Consider the following 19,504-nt stretch of genomic DNA (forward strand, 5'->3'; position numbering starts at 1 on the left):
TTGGGTGTGCATAGTAAAAAGTGCTCTTGGCAGCTAGAGAGTGCCGCGTTGACCATTGCGCATGAAGAAATAACCACCTGCAACGTTTGGTTTAGGTTTTGGGTGCATTTTTAATTTTATTGCTTAAATCGCATTTTCTGGACGAGCTGAGCACGTTTTCTGAAATGTGCTCCTCCCGTTACTCTGGTTGGGTGCGCATAGTAAAAAGTGCTCTTGGCAGCTAGAGAGTGCCGCGTTGACCACTGCGCATGAAGAAATGACCATCTGCAACGTTTGGTTTAGGTTTTAGGTGCATTTTTAATTTTATTGCTTTAATCGCATTTTCTCGACGAGCTGAGCACGTTTTCTGAAATGTGCTCCTCCCGTCACTCTGGTTGGGTGTGCATAGTAAAAAGTGCTCTTGGCAGCTAGAGAGTGCCGCGTTGACCACTGCGCATGAAGAAATAACCACCTGCAACGTTTGGTTTAGGTTTTAGGTGCATTTTTAATTTTATTGCTTAAATCGCATTTTCTCGACGAGCTGAGCACGTTTTCTGAAATGTGCTCCTCCCGTCACTCTGGTCGGGTGCGCATAGTAAAAAGTGCTCTTGGCAGCTAGAGAGTGCCGCGTTGACTGCTGCACATGAAGAAATAACCACCCCCAACGTTTGGTTTAGGTTTTAGGTACATTTTTAATTTTATTGCTTTAATCGCATTTTCTCGACGAGCTGAGCACGTTTTCTGAAATGTGCTCCTCCCGTCACTCTGGTTGGGTGCGCATAGTAAAAAGTGCTCTTGGCAGCTAGAGAGTGCCGCGTTGACCACTGCGCATGAAGAAATAACCACGTGCAACGTTTGTTTTAGGTTTTGGGTGCATTTTTAATTTTATTGCTTAAATCGCATTTTCTCTTCGAGCTGAGCACGTTTTCAGAAATGTGCTCCTCCCGTCACTCTGGTTGGGTGTGCATAGTAAAAAGTGCTCTTGGCAGCTAGAGAGTGCCGCGTTGACCACTGCGCATGAAGAAATGGCCATCTGCAACGTTTGGTTTAGGTTTTGGGTGCATTTTCAATTTTATTGCTTAAATCGCATTTTCTCGACGAGCTGAGCACGTTTTCTGAAATGTGCTCCTCCCGTCACTCTGGTTGGGTGCGCATAGTAAAAAAGTGCTCTTGGCAGCTAGAGAGGGCCGCGTTGACCATTGCGCATGAAGAAATAACCACCTGCCACGTTTGGTTTAGGTTTGGGGTGCATTTTTAATTTTTATTGCTTAAATCGCATTTTCTCGACGAGCTTAGCACGTTTTCTGAAATGTGCTCCTCCCGTCACTCTGGTTGGGTGCGCATGGTAAAAAGTGCTCTTGGCAGCTAGAGAGTGCCCCGTTGACCACTGCGCATGAAGAAATAACCGCCTGCAACGTTTGGTTTAGGTTTTGGGTGCATTTTTAATTTTATTGCTTAAATCACATTTTCTCGTCGAGCTGAGCACGTTTTCTGAAATGTGCTCCTCCCGTCACTCTGGTTGGGTGCGCATAGTAAAAAGTGCTCTTGGCAGCTAGAGAGTGCCGCGTTGACCACTGCGCATGAAGAAATAACCACGTGCAACGTTTGTTTTAGGGTTTGGGTGCATTTTTAATTTTATTGCTTAAATCGCATTTTCTCGTCGAGCTGAGCACGTTTTCAGAAATGTGCTCCTCCCGTCACTCTGGTTGGGTGTGCATAGTAAAAAGTGCTCTTGGCAGCTAGAGAGTGCCGCGTTGACCATTGCGCATGAAGAAATAACCACCTGCAACGTTTGGTTTAGGTTTTGGGTGCATTTTTAATTTTATTGCTTAAATCGCATTTTCTGGACGAGCTGAGCACGTTTTCTGAAATGTGCTCCTCCCGTCACTCTGGTTGGGTGCGCATAGTAAAAAGTGCTCTTGGCAGCTAGAGAGTGCCGCGTTGACCACTGCGCATGAAGAAATGACCATCTGCAACGTTTGGTTTAGGTTTTAGGTGCATTTTTAATTTTATTGCTTAAATCGCATTTTCTCGACGAGCTGAGCATGTTTTCTGAAATGTGCTCCTCCCGTCACTCTGGTTGGGTGCGCATAGTAAAATGTGCTCTTGGCAGCTAGCGAGTGCCGCGTTGACCACTGCGCATGAAGAAATGACCATCTGCAACGTTTGGTTTAGGTTTTAGGTGCATTTTTAATTTTATTGCTTTAATCGCATTTTCTCGACGAGCTGAGCACGTTTTCTGAAATGTGCTCCTCCCGTCACTCTGGTTGGGTGCGCATAGTAAAAAGTGCTCTTGGCAGCTAGAGAGTGCCGCGTTGACCACTGCGCATGAAGAAATAACCACCTGCAACGTTTGGTTTAGGTTTTAGGTGCATTTTTAATTTTATTGCTTAAATCGCATTTTCTCGACGAGCTGAGCACGTTTTCTGAAATGTGCTCCTCCCGTCACTCTGGTCGGGTGCGCATAGTAAAAAGTGCTCTTGGCAGCTAGAGAGTGCCGCGTTGACTGCTGCACATGAAGAAATAACCACCCCCAACGTTTGGTTTAGGTTTTAGGTGAATTTGTAATTTTATTGCTTAAATCGCATTTTCTGGACAAGCTGAGCACGTTTTCTGAAATGTGCTCCTCCCGTCACTCTGGTTGGGTGCGCATAGTAAAAAGTGCTCTTGGCAGCTAGAGAGTGCCGCGTTGACCACTGCGCATGAAGAAATAACCACGTGCAACGTTTGTTTTAGGTTTTGGGTGCATTTTTAATTTTATTGCTTAAATCGCATTTTCTCGTCGAGCTGAGCACGTTTTCAGAAATGTGCTCCTCCCGTCACTCTGGTTGGGTGTGCATAGTAAAAAGTGCTCTTGGCAGCTAGAGAGTGCCGCGTTGACCACTGCGCATGAAGAAATGGCCATCTGCAACGTTTGGTTTAGGTTTTGGGTGCATTTTCAATTTTATTGCTTAAATCGCATTTTCTCGACGAGCTGAGCACGTTTTCTGAAATGTGCTCCTCCCGTCACTCTGGTTGGGTGCGCATAGTAAAAAGTGCTCTTGGCAGCTAGAGAGTGCCGCGTTGACCACTGCGCATGAAGAAATAACCACGTGCAACGTTTGTTTTAGGGTTTGGGTGCATTTTTAATTTTATTGCTTAAATCGCATTTTCTCGTCGAGCTGAGCACGTTTTCAGAAATGTGCTCCTCCCGTCACTCTGGTTGGGTGTGCATAGTAAAAAGTGCTCTTGGCAGCTAGAGAGTGCCGCGTTGACCACTGCGCATGTAGAAATAACCACCTGCAACGTTTGGTTTAGGTTTTAGGTGCATTTTTAATTTTATTGCTTAAATCGCATTTTCTCGACGAGCTGAGCACGTTTTCTGAAATGTGCTCCTCCCGTCACTCTGGTCGGGTGCGCATAGTAAAAAGTGCTCTTGGCAGCTAGAGAGTGCCGCGTTGACTGCTGCACATGAAGAAATAACCACCCCCAACGTTTGGTTTAGGTTTTAGGTGCATTTTTAATTTTATTGCTTAAATCGCATTTTCTCGACGAGCTGAGCACGTTTTCTGAAATGTGCTCCTCCCGTCACTCTGGTTGGGTGCGCATAGTAAAAAGTGCTCTTGGCAGCTAGAGAGTGCCGCGTTGACCACTGTGCATGAAGAAATAACCACCTGCAACGTTTGGTTTAGGTTTCTGGTGCATTTTTAATTTTATTGCTTAAATCGCATTTTCTCGACGAGCTGAGCATGTTTTCTGAAATGTGCTCCTCCCGTCACTCTGGTTGGGTGCGCATAGTAAAAAGTGCTCTTGGCAGCTAGAGAGTGCCGCGTTGACCACTGCGCATGAAGAAATAACCACCTGCAACGTTTGGTTTAGGTTTTAGGTGCATTTTTAATTTTATTGCTTAAATCGCATTTTCTCGACGAGCTGAGCACGTTTTCTGAAATGTGCTCCTCCCGTCACTCTGGTTGGGTGCGCATAGTATAAAGTGCTCTTGGCAGCTAGAGAGTGCCGCGTTGACCACTGCGCATGAAGAAATAACCACGTGCAACGTTTGTTTTAGGGTTTGGGTGCGTTTTTAATTTTATTGCTTAAATCGCATTTTCTCGTCGAGCTGAGCACGTTTTCAGAAATGTGCTCCTCCCGTCACTCTGGTTGGGTGCGCATAGTAAAAAGTGCTCTTGGCAGCTAGAGAGTGCCGCGTTGACCATTGCGCATGAATAAATAACCACCTGCAACGTTTGGTTTAGGTTTTGGGTGCATTTTTAATTTTATTGCTTAAATCGCATTTTCTGGACGAGCTGAGCACGTTTTCTGAAATGTGCTCCTCCCGTCACTCTGGTTGGGTGCGCATAGTAAAAAGTGCTCTTGGCAGCTAGAGAGGGCCGCGTTGACCATTGCGCATGAAGAAATAACCACCTGCAACGTTTGGTTTAGGTTTTGGGTGCATTTTTAATTTTATTGCTTAAATCGCATTTTCTCGACGAGCTGAGCACGTTTTCTGAAATGTGCTCCTCCCGTCACTCTGGTTGGGTGCGCATGGTAAAAAGTGCTCTTGGCAGATAGAGAGTGCCGCGTTGACCACTGCGCATGAAGAAATAACCGCCTGCAACGTTTGGTTTAGGTTTTGGGTGCATTTTTAATTTTATTGCTTAAATCGCATTTTCTCGTCGAGCTGAGCACGTTTTCTGAAATGTGCTCCTCCCGTCACTCTGGTTGGGTGCGCATAGTAAAAAGTGCTCTTGGCAGCTAGAGAGTGCCGCGTTGACCACTGCGCATGAAGAAATAACCACGTGCAACGTTTGTTTTAGGGTTTGGGTGCATTTTTAATTTTATTGCTTAAATCGCATTTTCTCGTCGAGCTGAGCACGTTTTCAGAAATGTGCTCCTCCCGTCACTCTGGTTGGGTGTGCATAGTAAAAAGTGCTCTTGGCAGCTAGAGAGTGCCGCGTTGACCACTGCGCATGAAGAAATAACCACCTGCAACGTTTGGTTTAGGTTTTAGGTGCATTTTTAATTGTATTGCTTAAATCGCATTTTCTCGACGAGCTGAGCACGTTTTCTGAAATGTGCTCCTCCCGTCACTCTGGTCGGGTGCGCATAGTAAAAAGTGCTCTTGGCAGCTAGAGAGTGCCGCGTTGACTGCTGCACATGAAGAAATAACCACTCCCAACGTTTGGTTTAGGTTTTAGGTGCATTTTTAATTTTATTGCTTAAATCGCATTTTCTCGACGAGCTGAGCACGTTTTCTGAAATGTGCTCCTCCCGTCACTCTGGTTGGGTGCGCATAGTAAAAAGTGCTCTTGGCAGCTAGAGAGTGCCGCGTTGACCACTGCGCATGAAGAAATAACCACCTGCAACGTTTGGTTTAGGTTTCTGGTGCATTTTTAATTTTATTGCTTAAATCGCATTTTCTCGACGAGCTGAGCACGTTTTCTGAAATGTGCTCCTCCCGTCACTCTGGTTGGGTGCGCATAGTAAAAAGTGCTCTTGGCAGCTAGAGAGTGCCGCGTTGACCACTGCGCATGAAGAAATAACCACCTGCAACGTTTGGTTTAGGTGTCTGGTGCATTTTTAATTTTATTGCTTAAATCGCATTTTCTGGACGAGCTGAGCACGTTTTCTGATATGTGCTCCTCCCGTCACTCTGGTTGGGTGCGCATAGTAAAAAATGCTCTTGGCAGCTAGAGAGTGCCGCGTTGACCACTGCGCATGAAGAAATAACCACCTGCAACGTTTGGTTTAGGTTTTGGGTGCATTTTTAATTTTATTGCTTAAATCGCATTTTCTCGTCGAGCTGAGCACGTTTTCTGAAATGTGCTCCTCCCGTCACTCTGGTTGGGTGCGCATAGTAAAAAGTGCTCTTGGCAGCTAGAGAGTGCCGCGTTGACCACTGCGCATGAAGAAATGACCATCTGCAACGTTTGGTTTAGGTTTTAGGTGCATTTTTAATTTTATTGCTTAAATCGCATTTTCTCGACGAGCTGAGCATGTTTTCTGAAATGTGCTCCTCCCGTCACTCTGGTTGGGTGCGCATAGTAAAAAGTGCTCTTGGCAGCTAGAGAGTGCCGCGTTGACCACTGCGCATGAAGAAATGACCATCTGCAACGTTTGGTTTAGGTTTTAGGTGCATTTTTAATTTTATTGCTTTAATCGCATTTTTTCGACGAGCTGAGCACGTTTTCTGAAATGTGCTCCTCCCGTCACTCTGGTTTGGTGCGCATAGTAAAAAGTGCTCTTGGCAGCTAGAGAGTGCCGCGTTGACCACTGCGCAAGAAGAAATAAGCACCTGCAACGTTTGGTTTAGGTTTTAGGTGCATTTTATTTTTATTGCCTAAATCGCATTTTCTCGACGAGCTGAGCACGTTTTCTGAAATGTGCTCCCCTCGTCACTCTGGTTGGGTGCGCATAGTAAAAAGTGCTCTTGGCAGCTAGAGAGTGCCGCGTTGACTGCTGCGCATGAAGAAATAACCACCTGCAACGTTTGGTTTAGGTTTTAGGTGCATTTTTAATTTTATTGCTTAAATCGCATTTTCTCGACGAGCTGAGCAGGTTTTCTGATATGTGCTCCTCCCGTCACTCTGGTTGGGTGCGCATAGTAAAAAGTGCTCTTGGCAGCTAGAGAGTGCCGCGTTGACCACTGCGCATGAAGAAATAACCACCTGCAACGTTTGGTTTAGGTTTTGGGTGCATTTTTAATTTTATTGCTTAAATCGCATTTTCTGGACGAGCTGAGCACGTTTTCTGAAATGTGCTCCTCCCGTCACTCTGGTTGGGTGCGCATAGTAAAAAGTGCTCTTGGCAGCTAGAGAGTGCTGCGTTGACCACTGCCCATGAAGAAATAACCACCTGCAACGTTTGGTTTAGGTTTTAGGTGCATTTTTAATTTTATTGCTTAAATCGCATTTTCTCGACGAGCTGAGCACGTTTTCTGAAATGTGCTCCTCCCGTCACTCTGGTTGGGTGCGCATAGTAAAAAGTGCTCTTGGCAGCTAGAGAGTGCCGCGTTGACCACTGCGCATGAAGAAATGAGCATCTGCAACGCTTGGTTTAGGTTTTAGGTGCATTTTTAATTGTATTGCTTAAATCGCATTTTCTCGACGAGCTGAGCACGTTTTCTGAAATGTGCTCCTCCCGTCACTCTGGTTGGGTGCGCATAGTAAAAAGTGCTCTTGGCAGCTAGAGAGTGCCGCGTTGACCACTGCGCATGAAGAAATGACCATCTGCAACGTTTGGTTTAGGTTTTGGGTGCATTTTTAATTTTATTGCTTAAATTGCATTTTCTCGACGAGCTGAGCACGTTTTCTGAAATGTGCTCCTCTCGTCACTCTTGTTGGGTGCGCATAGTAAAAAGTGCTCTTGGCAGCTAGAGAGTGCCTCGTTGACCACTGCGCATGAAGAAATAACCACCTGCAACGTTTGGTTTAGGTTTTAGGTGCATTTTTAATTTTATTGCTTAAATCGCATTTTCTCGACGAGCTGAGCACGTTTTCTGAAATGTGCTACTCCCGTCACTCTGGTTGGGTGTGCATAGTAAAAAGTTCTCTTGGCAGCTAGAGAGTGCCGCGTTGACCACTGCCCATGAAGAAATAACCACCTGCAACGTTTGGTTTAGGTTTTAGGTGCATTTTTAATTTTATTGCTTAAATCGCATTTTCTCGACGAGCTGAGCACGTTTTCTGAAATGTGCTCCTCCCGTCACTCTGGTTGGGTGCGCATAGTAAAAAGTGCTCTTGGCAGCTAGAGAGTGCCGAGTTGGCCACTGCGCATGAAGAAATAACCACCTGCAACGTTTGGTTTAGGTTTTAGGTGCATTTTTAATTTTATTGCTTAAATCGCATTTTCTCGACGAGCTGAGCAGGTTTTCTGAAATGTGCTCCTCCCGTCACTCTGGTTCGGTGCGCATAGTAAAAAGTGCTCTTGGCAGCTAGAGAGTGCCGCGTTGACCACTGTGCATGAAGAAATGACCATCTGCAACGTTTGGTTTAGGTTTTGGGTGCATTTTTAATTTTATTGCTTAAATCGCATTTTCTCGACGAGCTGAGCACATTTTCTGAAATGTGCTCCTCCCGTCACTCTGGTTGGGTGCGCATAGTAAAAAGTGCTCTTGGCAGCTAGAGAGTGCCGCGTTGACCACTGCGCATGAAGAAATGACCATCTGCAACGTTTGGTTTAGGTTTTAGGTGCATTTTTAATTTTATTGCTTAAATCGCATTTTCTCGACGAGCTGAGCACGTTTTCTGAAATGTGCTCCTCCCGTCACTCTGGTTGGGTGTGCATAGTAAAAAGTGCTCTTGGCAGCTAGAGAGTGCCGCGTTGACCACTGCGCATGAAGAAATAACCACCTGCAACGTTTGGTTTAAGTTTTGGGTGCATTTTTAATTTTATTGCTTAAATCGAATTTTCTCGACGAGCTGAGCACGTTTTCTGAAATGTGCTCCTCCCGTCACTCTTGTTGGGTGCGCATAGTAAAAAGTGCTCTTGGCAGCTAGAGAGTGCCGCGTTGACCACTGCGCATGAAGAAATAACCACCTGCAACGTTTGGTTTAGGTTTTAGGTGCATTTTTAATTTTATTGCTTAAATCGCATTTTCTCGTCGAGCTGAGCACGTTTTCTGAAATGTGCTCCTCCCGTCACTCTGGTTGGGTGCGCATAGTAAAAAGTGCTCTTGGCAGCTAGAGAGTGCCGCGTTGACCACTGCGCATGAAGAAATGACCATCTGCAACGTTTGGTTTAGGTTGTGGGTGCATTTTTAATTGTATTGCTTAAATCGCATTTTCTCGTCGAGCTGAGCACGTTTTCTGAAATGTGCTCCTCCCGTCACTCTGGTTGGGTGAGCATAGTAAAAAGTGCTCTTGGCAGCTAGAGAGTGCCGCGTTGACCACTGCGCATGAAGAAATGACCATCTGCAACGTTTTGTTTAGGTTTTGGGTGCATTTTTAATTTTATTGCTTAAATCGCATTTTCTCGACGAGCTGAGCACGTTTTCTGAAATGTGCTCCTCCCGTCACTCTGGTCGGGTGCGCATAGTAAAAAGTGCTCTTGGCAGCTAGAGAGTGCCGCGTTGACCACTGCGCATGAAGAAATAACCACCTGCAACGTTTGGTTTAGGTTCTAGGTGCATTTTTAATTGTATTGCTTAAATCGCATTTTCTCGACGAGCTGAGCACGTTTTCTGAAATGAGCTCCTCCCGTCACTCTGGTTGGGGGCGCATAGCAAAAAGTGCTCTTGGCAGCTAGAGAGTGCCGCGTTGACCACTGCGCATGAAGAAATGACCATCTGCAACGTTTGGTTTAGGTTTTAGGTGCATTTTTAATTTTATTGCTTTAATCGCATTTTCTCGACGAGCTGAGCACGTTTTCTGATTTGTGCTCCTCCCGTCACTCTGGTTGGGTGCGCATAGTAAAAAGTGCTCTTGGCAGCTAGAGAGTGCCGCGTTGACCGCTGCGCATGAAGAAATGACCATCTGCAACGTTTGGTTTAGGTTTTGGGTGCATTTTTAATTTTATTGCTTAAATCGCATTTTCTCGACGAGCTGAGCACGTTTTCTGAAATGTGCTCCTCCCGTCACTCTGGTTGGGTGCGCATAGTAAAAAGTGCTCTTGGCAGCTAGAGAGTGCCGCGTTGACCATTGCGCATGAAGAAATAACCACCTGCAACGTTTGGTTTAGGTTTTAGGTGCATTTTTAATTTTATTGCTTAAATCGAATTTTCTAGACGAGCTGAGCACGTTTTCTGAAATGTGCTCCTCCCGTCACTCTGGTTGGGTGCGCATAGTAAAAAGTGCTCTTGGCAGCTAGAGAGTGCCGCGTTGACCACTGCGCATGAAGAAATAACCACCCGCAACGTTTGGTTTAGGCTTTGGGTGCATTTTTAATTTTATTGCTTAAATCGCATTTTCTCGTCGAGCTGAGCACGTTTTCTGAAATGTGCCCTCCCGTCACTCTGGTCGGGTGCGCATAGTAAAAAGTGCTCTTGGCAGCTAGAGAGTGCCGCGTTGACCACTGCGCATGAAGAAATGACCATCTGCAACGTTTGGTTTAGGTTTTGGGTGCATTTTTAATTTTATTTGTTAAATCGCATTTTCTCGACGAGCTGAGCACGTTTTCTGAAATGTGCTCCTCCCGTCACTCTGGTTGGGAACGCATAGTAAAAAGTGCTCTTGGCAGCTAGAGAGTGCCGCGTTGACCACTGCGCATGAAGAAATAACCACCTGCAACGTTTGGTTTAGGTTTTAGGTGCATTTTTAATTTTATTGCTTAAATCGCATTTTCTCGACGAGCTGAGCACGTTTTCTTAAATGTGCTCCTCCCGTCACTCTGGTTGGGTGCGCGTAGTAAAAAGAGTGCTCTTGGCAGCTAGAGAGTGCCGCGTTGACCACTGCGCATGAAGAAATAACCACCTGCAACGTTTGGTTTAGGTTTTGGGTGCATTTTTAATTTTATTGCTTAAATCGCATGTTCTCGACGAGCTGTGCACGTTTTCTGAAATGTGCTCCTCCCGTCACTCTGGTTGGGTGCGCATAGTAAAAATTGCTCTTGGCAGCTAGAGAGTGCCGCGTTGACCACTGCGCATGAAGAAATAACCACCTGCAACGTTTGGTTTAGGTTTTATGTGCATTTTTAATTTTATTGCTTAAATCGCATTTTCTCGACGAGCTGAGCACGTTTTCTGAAATGTGCTCCTCCCGTCACTCTGGTTGGGTGCGCATAGTAAAAAGTGCTCTTGGCAGGTAGAGAGTGCCGCGTTGACCACTGCGCATGTAGAAATGACCATCTGCAGCGTTTGGTTTAGGTTTTAGGTGCATTTTTAATTTTATTGCTTAAATTGCATTTTCTCGACGAGCTGAGCACGTTTTCTGAAATGTGCTCCTCCCGTCACTCTGGTTGGGTGCGCATAGTAAAAAGTGCTCTTGGCAGGTAGAGAGCTCCGCGTTGACCACTGCGCATGAAGAAATTACCATCTGCAACGTTTGGTTTAGGTTTTAGGTGCATTTTTAATTTTATTGCTTAAATCGCATTTTCTCGAAGAGCTGAGCACGTTTTCTGAAATGTGCTCCTTCCGTCACTCTGGTTGGGTGCGCATAGTAAAAAGTGCTCTTGGCAGCTAGAGAGTGCCGCGTTGACCACTGCGCATGAAGAAATAACCACGTGCAACGTTTGGTTTAGGTTCTAGGTGCATTTTTAATTTTATTGCTTAAATCGCATTTTCTCGACCAACTGAGCACCTTTTCTGAAATGTGCTCCTCCCGTCACTCTGGTTGGGTGCGAATAGTAAAAAGTGCTCTTGGCAGCTAGAGAGTGCCGCGTTGACCACTGCGCATGAAGAAATGACCATCTGCAACGTTTGGTTTAGGTTTCAGGTGCATTTTTAATTTTATTGCTTTAATCGCATTTTCTCGACGAACTGAGCACGTTTTCTGAAATGTGCTCATCCCGTCACTCTGGTTGGGTGCGCATAGTAAAAAGTGCTCTTGGCAGCTAGAGAGTGCCGCGTTGACCACTGCGCATGAAGAAATAACCACCTGCAACGTTTGGTTTAGGTTTTAGGTGCATTTTTAATTTTATTGCTTAAATCGCATTTTCTCGACGAGCTGAGCACGTTTTCTGAAATGTGCTCCTCCCGTCACTCTGGTCGGGTGCGCATAGTAAAAAGTGCTCTTGGCAGCTAGAGAGTGCCGCGTTGACTGCTGCACATGAAGAAATAACCACCCCCAACGTTTGGTTTAGGTTTTAGGTGCATTTTTAATTTTATTGCTTAAATCGCATTTTCTCGACGAGCTGAGCACGTTTTCTGAAATGTGCTCCTCCCGTCACTCTGGTAGGGTGCGCATAGTAAAAAGTGCTCTTGGCAGCTAGAGAGTGCCGCGTTGACCACTGCGCATGAAGAAATAACCACCTGCAACGTTTGGTTTAGGTTTTGGGTGCATTTTTAATTTTATTGCTTAAATCGCATTTTCTCGACGAGCTGAGCACGTTTTCTGAAATGTGCTCCTCCCGTCACTCTGGTTGGGTGCGCATAGTAAAAAGTGCTCTTGGCAGCTAGAGAGTGCCGCGTTGACCACTGCGCATGAAGAAATAACCACCCGCAACGTTTGGTTTAGGTTTTAGGTGCATTTTTACTTTTATTGCTTAAATCGCATTTCCTCCACGAGCTGAGCACGTTTTCTCAAATGTGCTCCTCCCGTCACTCTGGTTGGGGGCGCATAGTAAAAAGTGCTCTTGGCAGCTAGAGAGTGCCGCGTTGACCACTGCGCATGAAGAAATGACCATCTGCAACGTTTGGTTTAGGTTTTAGGTGCATTTTTAATTTTATTGCTTAAATCGCATTTTCTCGACGAGCTGAGCATGTTTTCTGAAATGTGCTCCTCCCGTCACTCTGGTTGGGTGCGCATAGTAAAAAGTGCTCTTGGCAGCTAGAGAGTGCCGCGTTGACCACTGCGCATGAAGAAATGACCATCTGCAACGTTTGGTTTAGGTTTTAGGTGCATTTTTAATTTTATTGCTTTAATCGCATTTTCTCGACGAACTGAGCACGTTTTCTGAAATGTGCTCCTCCCGTCACTCTGGTTGGGTGCGCATAGTAAAAAGTGCTCTTGGCAGCTAGAGAGTGCCGCGTTGACCACTGCGCATGAAGAAATAACCACCTGCAACGTTTGGTTTAGGTTTTAGGTGCATTTTTAATTTTATTGCTTAAATCGTATTTTCTCGACGAGCTGAGCACGTTTTCTGAAATGTGCTCCTCCCGTCACTCTGGTCGGGTGCGCATAGTAAAAAGTGCTCTTGGCAGCTAGAGAGTGCCGCGTTGACTGCTGCACATGAAGAAATAACCACCCCCAACGTTTGGTTTAGGTTTTAGGTGCATTTTTAATTTTATTGCTTAAATCGCATTTTCTCGACGAGCTGAGCACGTTTTCTGAAACGTGCTCCTCCCGTCACTCTGGTTGGGTGCGCATAGTAAAAAGTGCTCTTGGCAACTAGAGAGTGCCGCGTTGACCACTGCGCATGAAGAAATAACCACCCGCAACGTTTGGTTTAGGTTTTAGGTGCATTTTTACTTTTATTGCTTAAATCGCATTTCCTCGACGAGCTGAGCACGTTTTCTGAAATGTGCTCCTCCCGTCACTCTGGTTGGGTGCGCATAGTAAAAAGTGCTCTTGGCAGCTAGAGAGTGCCGCGTTGACCACTGCGCATGAAGAAATAACCACGTGCAACGTTTGTTTTAGGTTTTGGGTGCATTTGTAATTTTATTGCTTAAATCGCATTTTCTCGTCGAGCTGAGCACGTTTTCAGAAATGTGCTCCTCCCGTCACTCTGGTTGGGTGTGCATAGTAAAAAGTGCTCTTGGCAGCTAGAGAGTGCCGCGTTGACCACTGCGCATGAAGAAATGACCATCTGCAACGTTTGGTTTAGGTTTTGGGTGCATTTTTAATTTTATTGCTTAAATCGCATTTTCTCGACGAGCTGAGCACGTTTTCTGAAATGTGCTCCTCCCGTCACTCTGGTTGGGTGCCCATAGTAAAAAGTGCTCTTGGCAGCTAGAGAGTGCCGCGTTGACCACTGCACATGAAGAAATAACCACCTGCAACGTTAGGTTTAGGTTTTAGGTGCATTTTTAATTTTATTGCTTGAATAGCATTTTCTCGACGAGCTGAGCACGTTTTCTGAAATGTGCTCCTCCCGTCACTCTGGTTGGGTGCGCATAGTAAAACGTGCTCTTGGCAGCTAGAGAGTGCCGCGTTGACCACTGCACATGAAGAAATAACCACCTGCAAGTTTGGTTTAGGTTTTAGGTGCATTTTTTATTTTATTGCTTAAATCGCATTTTCTCGACGAGCTGAGCACGTTTTCTGAAATGTGCTCCTCCTGTCTTCTGTTGGGTGCGCATAGTAAAAAGTTCTCTTGGCAGCTAGAGAGTGCCGCGTTGACCACTGCGCATGAAGAAATAACCACCTGCAACGTTTGGTTTAGGTTTTGGGTGCATTTTTAATTTTATTGCTTAAATCGCATTTTCTCAACGAGCTGAGCACGTTTTCTGAAATATGCTCCTCCCGTCACTTTGGTTGGGTGCGCATAGTAAAAAGTGCTCTTGGCAGCTAGAGAGTGCCGCGTTGACCACTGCGCATGAAGAAATGACCATCTGCAACGTTTGGTTTAGGTTTTAGGTGCATTTTTAATTTTATTGCTTCAATCGCATTTTCTCGACGAGCTAAGCACGTATTCTGAAATGTGCTCCTCCCGTCACTCTGGTTGGGTGTGCATAGTAAAAAGTGCTCTTGGTAGCTAGAGAGTGCCGCGTTGACCACTGCGCATGAAGAAATGACCATCTGCAACGTTTGGTTAAGGTTTTGGGTGCATTTTTAATTTTATTGCTTAAATCGCATTTTCTCGACGAGCTGAGCACGTTTTCTGGAATGTGCTCCTCCCGTCACTCTGGTTGGGTGTGCATAGTAAAAAGTGCTCTTGGCAGCTCGAGAGTGCCGCGTTGACCACTGCGCATGAAGAAATGACCATCTGCAACGTTTGGTTTAGGTTTTATGTGCATTTTTAATTTTATTGCTTAAATCGCATTTTCTCGACGAGCCGAGCACGTTTTCTGAAATGTGCTCCTCCCGTCACTCTGGTTGGGTGCGCATAGTAAAAAGTGCTCTTGGCAGCTAGAGAGTGCCGCGTTGACCACTGCGCATGAAGAAATAACCACCTGCAACGTTTGGTTTAGGTTGTGGGTGTATTTTTAATTTTATTGCTTAAATTGCATTTTCTCGACGAGCTGAGCACGTTTTCTGAAATGTGCTCCTCCCGTCACTCTGGTTGGGTGCGCATAGTAAAAAGTGCTCTTGGCAGCTAGAGAGTGCCGCGTTGACTACTGCGCATGAAGAAATGACCATCTGAAACGTTTGGTTTAGGTTTTAGGTGCATTTTTAATTTTATTGCTTTAATCGCATTTTCTCGACGAGCTGAGCACGTTTTCTGAAATGTGCTCCTCCCGTCACTCTGGTTGGGTGCGCATAGTAAAACGTGCTCCTGGCAGCTAGAGAGTGCCGCGTTGACCATTGCGCATGAAGAAATAACCACCTGCAACGTTTGGTTTAGGTTTTAGGTGCATTTTTAATTTTATTGCTTAAATAGCATTTTCTCGACGAGCTGAGCACGTTTTCTGAAATGTGCTCCTCCCGTCACTCTGGTTGGGTGCGCATAGTAAAAAGTGCTCTTGGCAGCTAGAGAGTGCCGCGTTGACCACTGCGCATGAAGAAATAACCACCTGTAACGTTTGGTTTAGGTTTTAGGTGCATTCTTAATTTTATTGCTTAAATCGCATTTTCTCGACGAGCTGAGCACGTTTTCTGAAATGTGCTCCTCCCGTCACTCTGGTTGGGTGCGCATAGTAAAAAGTGCTCTTGGCAGCTAGAGAGTGCCGCGTTGACCACTGCGCATGAAGAAATAACCACCTGCAACGTTTGGTTTAGGTTGTAGGTGCATTTTTAATTTTATTGCTTAAATCGCATTTTCCCGACGAGCTGAGCACGTTTTCTGAAATGTGCTCCTCCCGTCACTCTGGTTGGGTGCGCATAGTAAAAAGTGCTCTTGGCAGCTAGAGTGCCGCGTTGACCACTGCACATGAAGAAATAACCACCTGCAACGTTTGGTTTAGGTTTTGGGTGCATTTTTAATTTTATTGCTTAAATCGCATTTTCTGGACGAGCTGAGCACGTTTTCTGAAATGTGCTCCTCCCGTCACTCTGGTTGGGTGTGCATAGTAAAAAGTGCTCTTGGCAGCTAGAGAGTGCCGCGTTGACCACTGCGCATGAAGAAATGACCATCTGCAACGTTTGGTTTAGGTTTTAGGTCCATTTTTAATTTTATTGCTTAAATCGCATTTTCTCGACGAGCTGAGCGCGTATTCTGAAATGTGCTCCTCCCGTCACTCTGGTTGGGTGCGCATAGTAAAAAGTGCTCTTGGCAGCTGGAGAGTGCCGCGTTGACCACTGCACATGAAGAAATGATCATCTGCAACGTTTGGTTTAGGTTTTAGGTGCATTTTTAATTTTATTGCTTAAATCGCATTTTCTCGACGAGCTGAGCACGTTTTCTGAAATGTGCTCCTCCCGTCACTCTGGTTGGGTGCGCATAGTAAAAAGTGCTCTTGGCAGCTAGAGAGTGCCGCGTTGACCACTGCGCATGAAGAAATAACCACCTGCTACGTTTGGTTTAGGTTTTGGGTGCATTTTTAATTTTATTGCTTAAATCGCATTTTCTCGACGAGCTGAGCACGTTTTCTGAAATGTGCTCCTCCCGTCACTCTGGTTGGGTGCGCATAGTAAAAAGTGCTCTTGGCAGCTAGAGAGTGCCGCGTTGACCACTGCGCATGAAGAAATAACCACCTGCAACGTTTGGTTTAGGTTTTGGGAGCATTTTTAATTTTATTGCTTAAATCGCATTTTCTGGACGAGCTGAGCACGTTTTCTGAAATGTGCTCCTCCCGTCACTCTGGTTGGGTGCGCATAGTAAAAAGTGCTCTTGGCAGCTAGAGAGTGCCGCGTTGACCACTGCGCATGAAGAAATGACCATCTGCAACGTTTGGTTTAGGTTTTAGGTGCATTTTTAATTTTATTGCTTAAATCGCATTTTCTCGACGAGCTGAGCACGTTTTCTGAAATGTGCTCCTCCCGTCACTCTGGTTGGGTGCGCATAGTAAAAAGTGCTCTTGACAGCTAGAGAGTCCCGCGTTGACCACTGCGCATGAAGAAATAACCACCTGCAACGTTTGGTTTAGGTTTTAGGTGCATTTTTAATTTTATTGCTTAAATCGCATTTTCTCGACGAGCTGAGCACGTTTTCTGAAATGTGCTCCTCCCGTCACTCTGGTTGGGTGCGCATAGTGTAAGGGAACGGACAGTACAGCCAAGTGCGTAGCGACGGACTTTATTGGAGAAGGGGATGATGGGAACAGCGGGCGCTGGAGCGGCGATCGGGCTGGAGAGGACAAACGATTCTGCGGGGGTTCCAAGGAGTCAAGCGAGTCCGTAGCTTCGGGACTGATGAGCAAGGCAGCATCAAGGGACAGACTGACACTCAGGTCTGCGCTGGCGGCGCTGATATAGTGCTGTTCATGAGCCCGTGGCAGGTGACGGCGATTCCATTGACAGGGGGGCGTGGTCCTGTCGCCGGTGGCACCAGCACGTGACAGAACCCCCCCCACAAGGGACGGCTCCCGACGTCCCCAGGAACCAAAAACAAAACAAAAAAAACAAAAAAGGAAGGCAATTCCCCGGGCGACCAGGTGGGAGGGTCAGCACACCGCCGAAACGTCCGACACCTCGCCAGACGCAGGATCGACGGACGCGGGAGCAGAAGACCCCGGTACCGGCGGGCAAGACCTCCCCTCGTCCCTCCTCGGGCGCCCGCGCCGAGGACCCGGTTGGTCCGGATGGCAGCGATGGAACTCCGTGATGAGCGAACGGTCGAGTATCCAGCGGCTCGGAACCCAGGAGCGGTGCGCGTCGTCATAACCCTCCCAGTCCACGAGGTATTGGAGACCACGACCGCGCCGCCGCGATCGGAGCAGGGAGCGGACAGCGTAAGCCGGGCCCCCCTCAACGAGCTGGGGCGGCGGCGGCGGAACGGGCGCCGCCGCCAACGCGCTCTCATGGATGGGCCGCACACGGGACACGTGGAACGTGGGGTGAACCTTCATGGACTCTGGAAGGAGAAGACGGACTGCGGCCGGGCCAATCACCTTCTGAATAGGGAACGGTCCAACAAAGCGGGGCGCCAGTTTGCGGGATCCTGCTCGCAGCGGCAAATCCCGCGTCGAGAGCCACACACGCTGCCCCACTCTGTACTCGGAAGCCGGTGTCCGGTGCTTGTTCGCCTGGCGGGCGTAGCCTGAAACAGAGCGGAGAAGAGTGACCCGGGCCCTCGCCCAGGCGCGACGACAACGGCGGACACAAGCCTGGGCCGACGGGCACGCCGCACCACGCTCCTGGTGGGCGAACAAGGGTGGCTGGTACCCGAAGACGCAGTGGAAAGGCGAAAGTCCAGTAGCCGAGCTGGGGAGGGAATTGTGAGCGTACTCTACCCAGGGAAGCTGTTGGACCCACCCGCGCTGGTCCCCGGCGGCCATGCATCGGAGAGACCTGCCCAGTTCCTGGTTCAGGCGCTCCGCTTGACCGTTGGACTGAGGGTGAAACCCCGAGGAGAGGCTGGCCGTGGCGCCGAGGAGTCGGCAGAACTCCGTCCAGAAGGTGGAAGCGAATTGAGGTCCTCGGTCTGACACGATGTCTTGTGGGAGACCGTGGTGGCGAAACACCTCCCGCACCATGATGGACGCCGTCTGCTTCGCAGATGGGAGCTTAGGCAGAGGGATGAAATGCGTCATTTTGCTAAAACGGTCCACCACCGTGAGGACCACCGTGTTTCCCTCAGAGGGGGGGAGGCCCGTGACAAAGTCGATCGACAGGTGAGACCAGGGACGCTGGGGGACCGGCAAGGGTTGAAGCAGCCCGGCCGGAGGACGAGTAGACGTCTTGTAGCGGTTACAAATTGAGCAGGCTCTGACGTAATCGCTGGTGTCCACTTGCCAGGTGGGCCACCAGAAACGCTGTGCCACCACGTACCTCGTGCGTGCCGCGCCGGGATGACAGGCCAGGCGTGAGTCGTGCGCCCATTGCAGCACGGACGACCGCAGACCTTCAGGGACGAACAGGCGACCCTCCGGGCAGTTGCTGGGGCCGGGTTGATCGCGTGATGCGGCTTCCACTTGGCGTTCGATCTCCCATGTAAGAGCCGCCACCCGAACTGAGCTCGGGAGGATAGTGGGAGGCGGACCCTGTCCCTCCTCCCCCCCAGGAAACAAACGCGACAGGGCGTCCGCCTTCGCGTTACGGGAACCCGGTCTATAGGAAAGAGAGAACTCAAACCGGTCAAAGAACAGAGCCCACCGTGCTTGTCTTGCGTTCAGCCTCTTGGCCGATCGCAGATACTCCAAGTTGCGGTGGTCGGTCCAGACGATGAACGGAGTGGTGGCGCCCTCCAGCCAATGCCGCCACTCCTCCAAGGCCAACTTGATGGCGAGGAGCTCCCGATTCCCGATGTCATAGTTTCGTTCCGAGGCCGACAGACGGCGAGAAAAGAAGGCGCACGGGTGGAGGCGATCGTCTTGGCGGCTACGTTGAGACAGCACCGCCCCGACACCCACGTTCGAGGCGTCCACCTCTACCACGAACTGTCTGTCGGGATCGGGAACCCTGAGGATGGGAGCAGATGTGAACCTCCTCTTAAGCTCCTGAAATGCCCGTTCTGCCCGTTCCGTCCATTTGTACGGGGAGGCGGGGCTGGTAAGGGAGGTGAGGGGCGCGGCCACTGTGCTGTATCCACGGATAAAACGGCGATAAAAGTTCGCGAACCCTAAGAACTGTTGCAGTCGCTTGCGTGTTTCGGGAACAGGCCATGACGTGACCGCTTGCACCTTCCCAGGGTCCATCTCGATGGATCCCTCACGCACCACATAGCCGAGGAATTTGACAGAGGAGGCGTGGAACTC

The sequence above is a fragment of the Syngnathus scovelli genome, chromosome 14, assembly GCF_024217435.2.
Source record: "Syngnathus scovelli strain Florida chromosome 14, RoL_Ssco_1.2, whole genome shotgun sequence".
NCBI classification, from domain to species: Eukaryota; Metazoa; Chordata; class Actinopteri; order Syngnathiformes; family Syngnathidae; genus Syngnathus; species Syngnathus scovelli.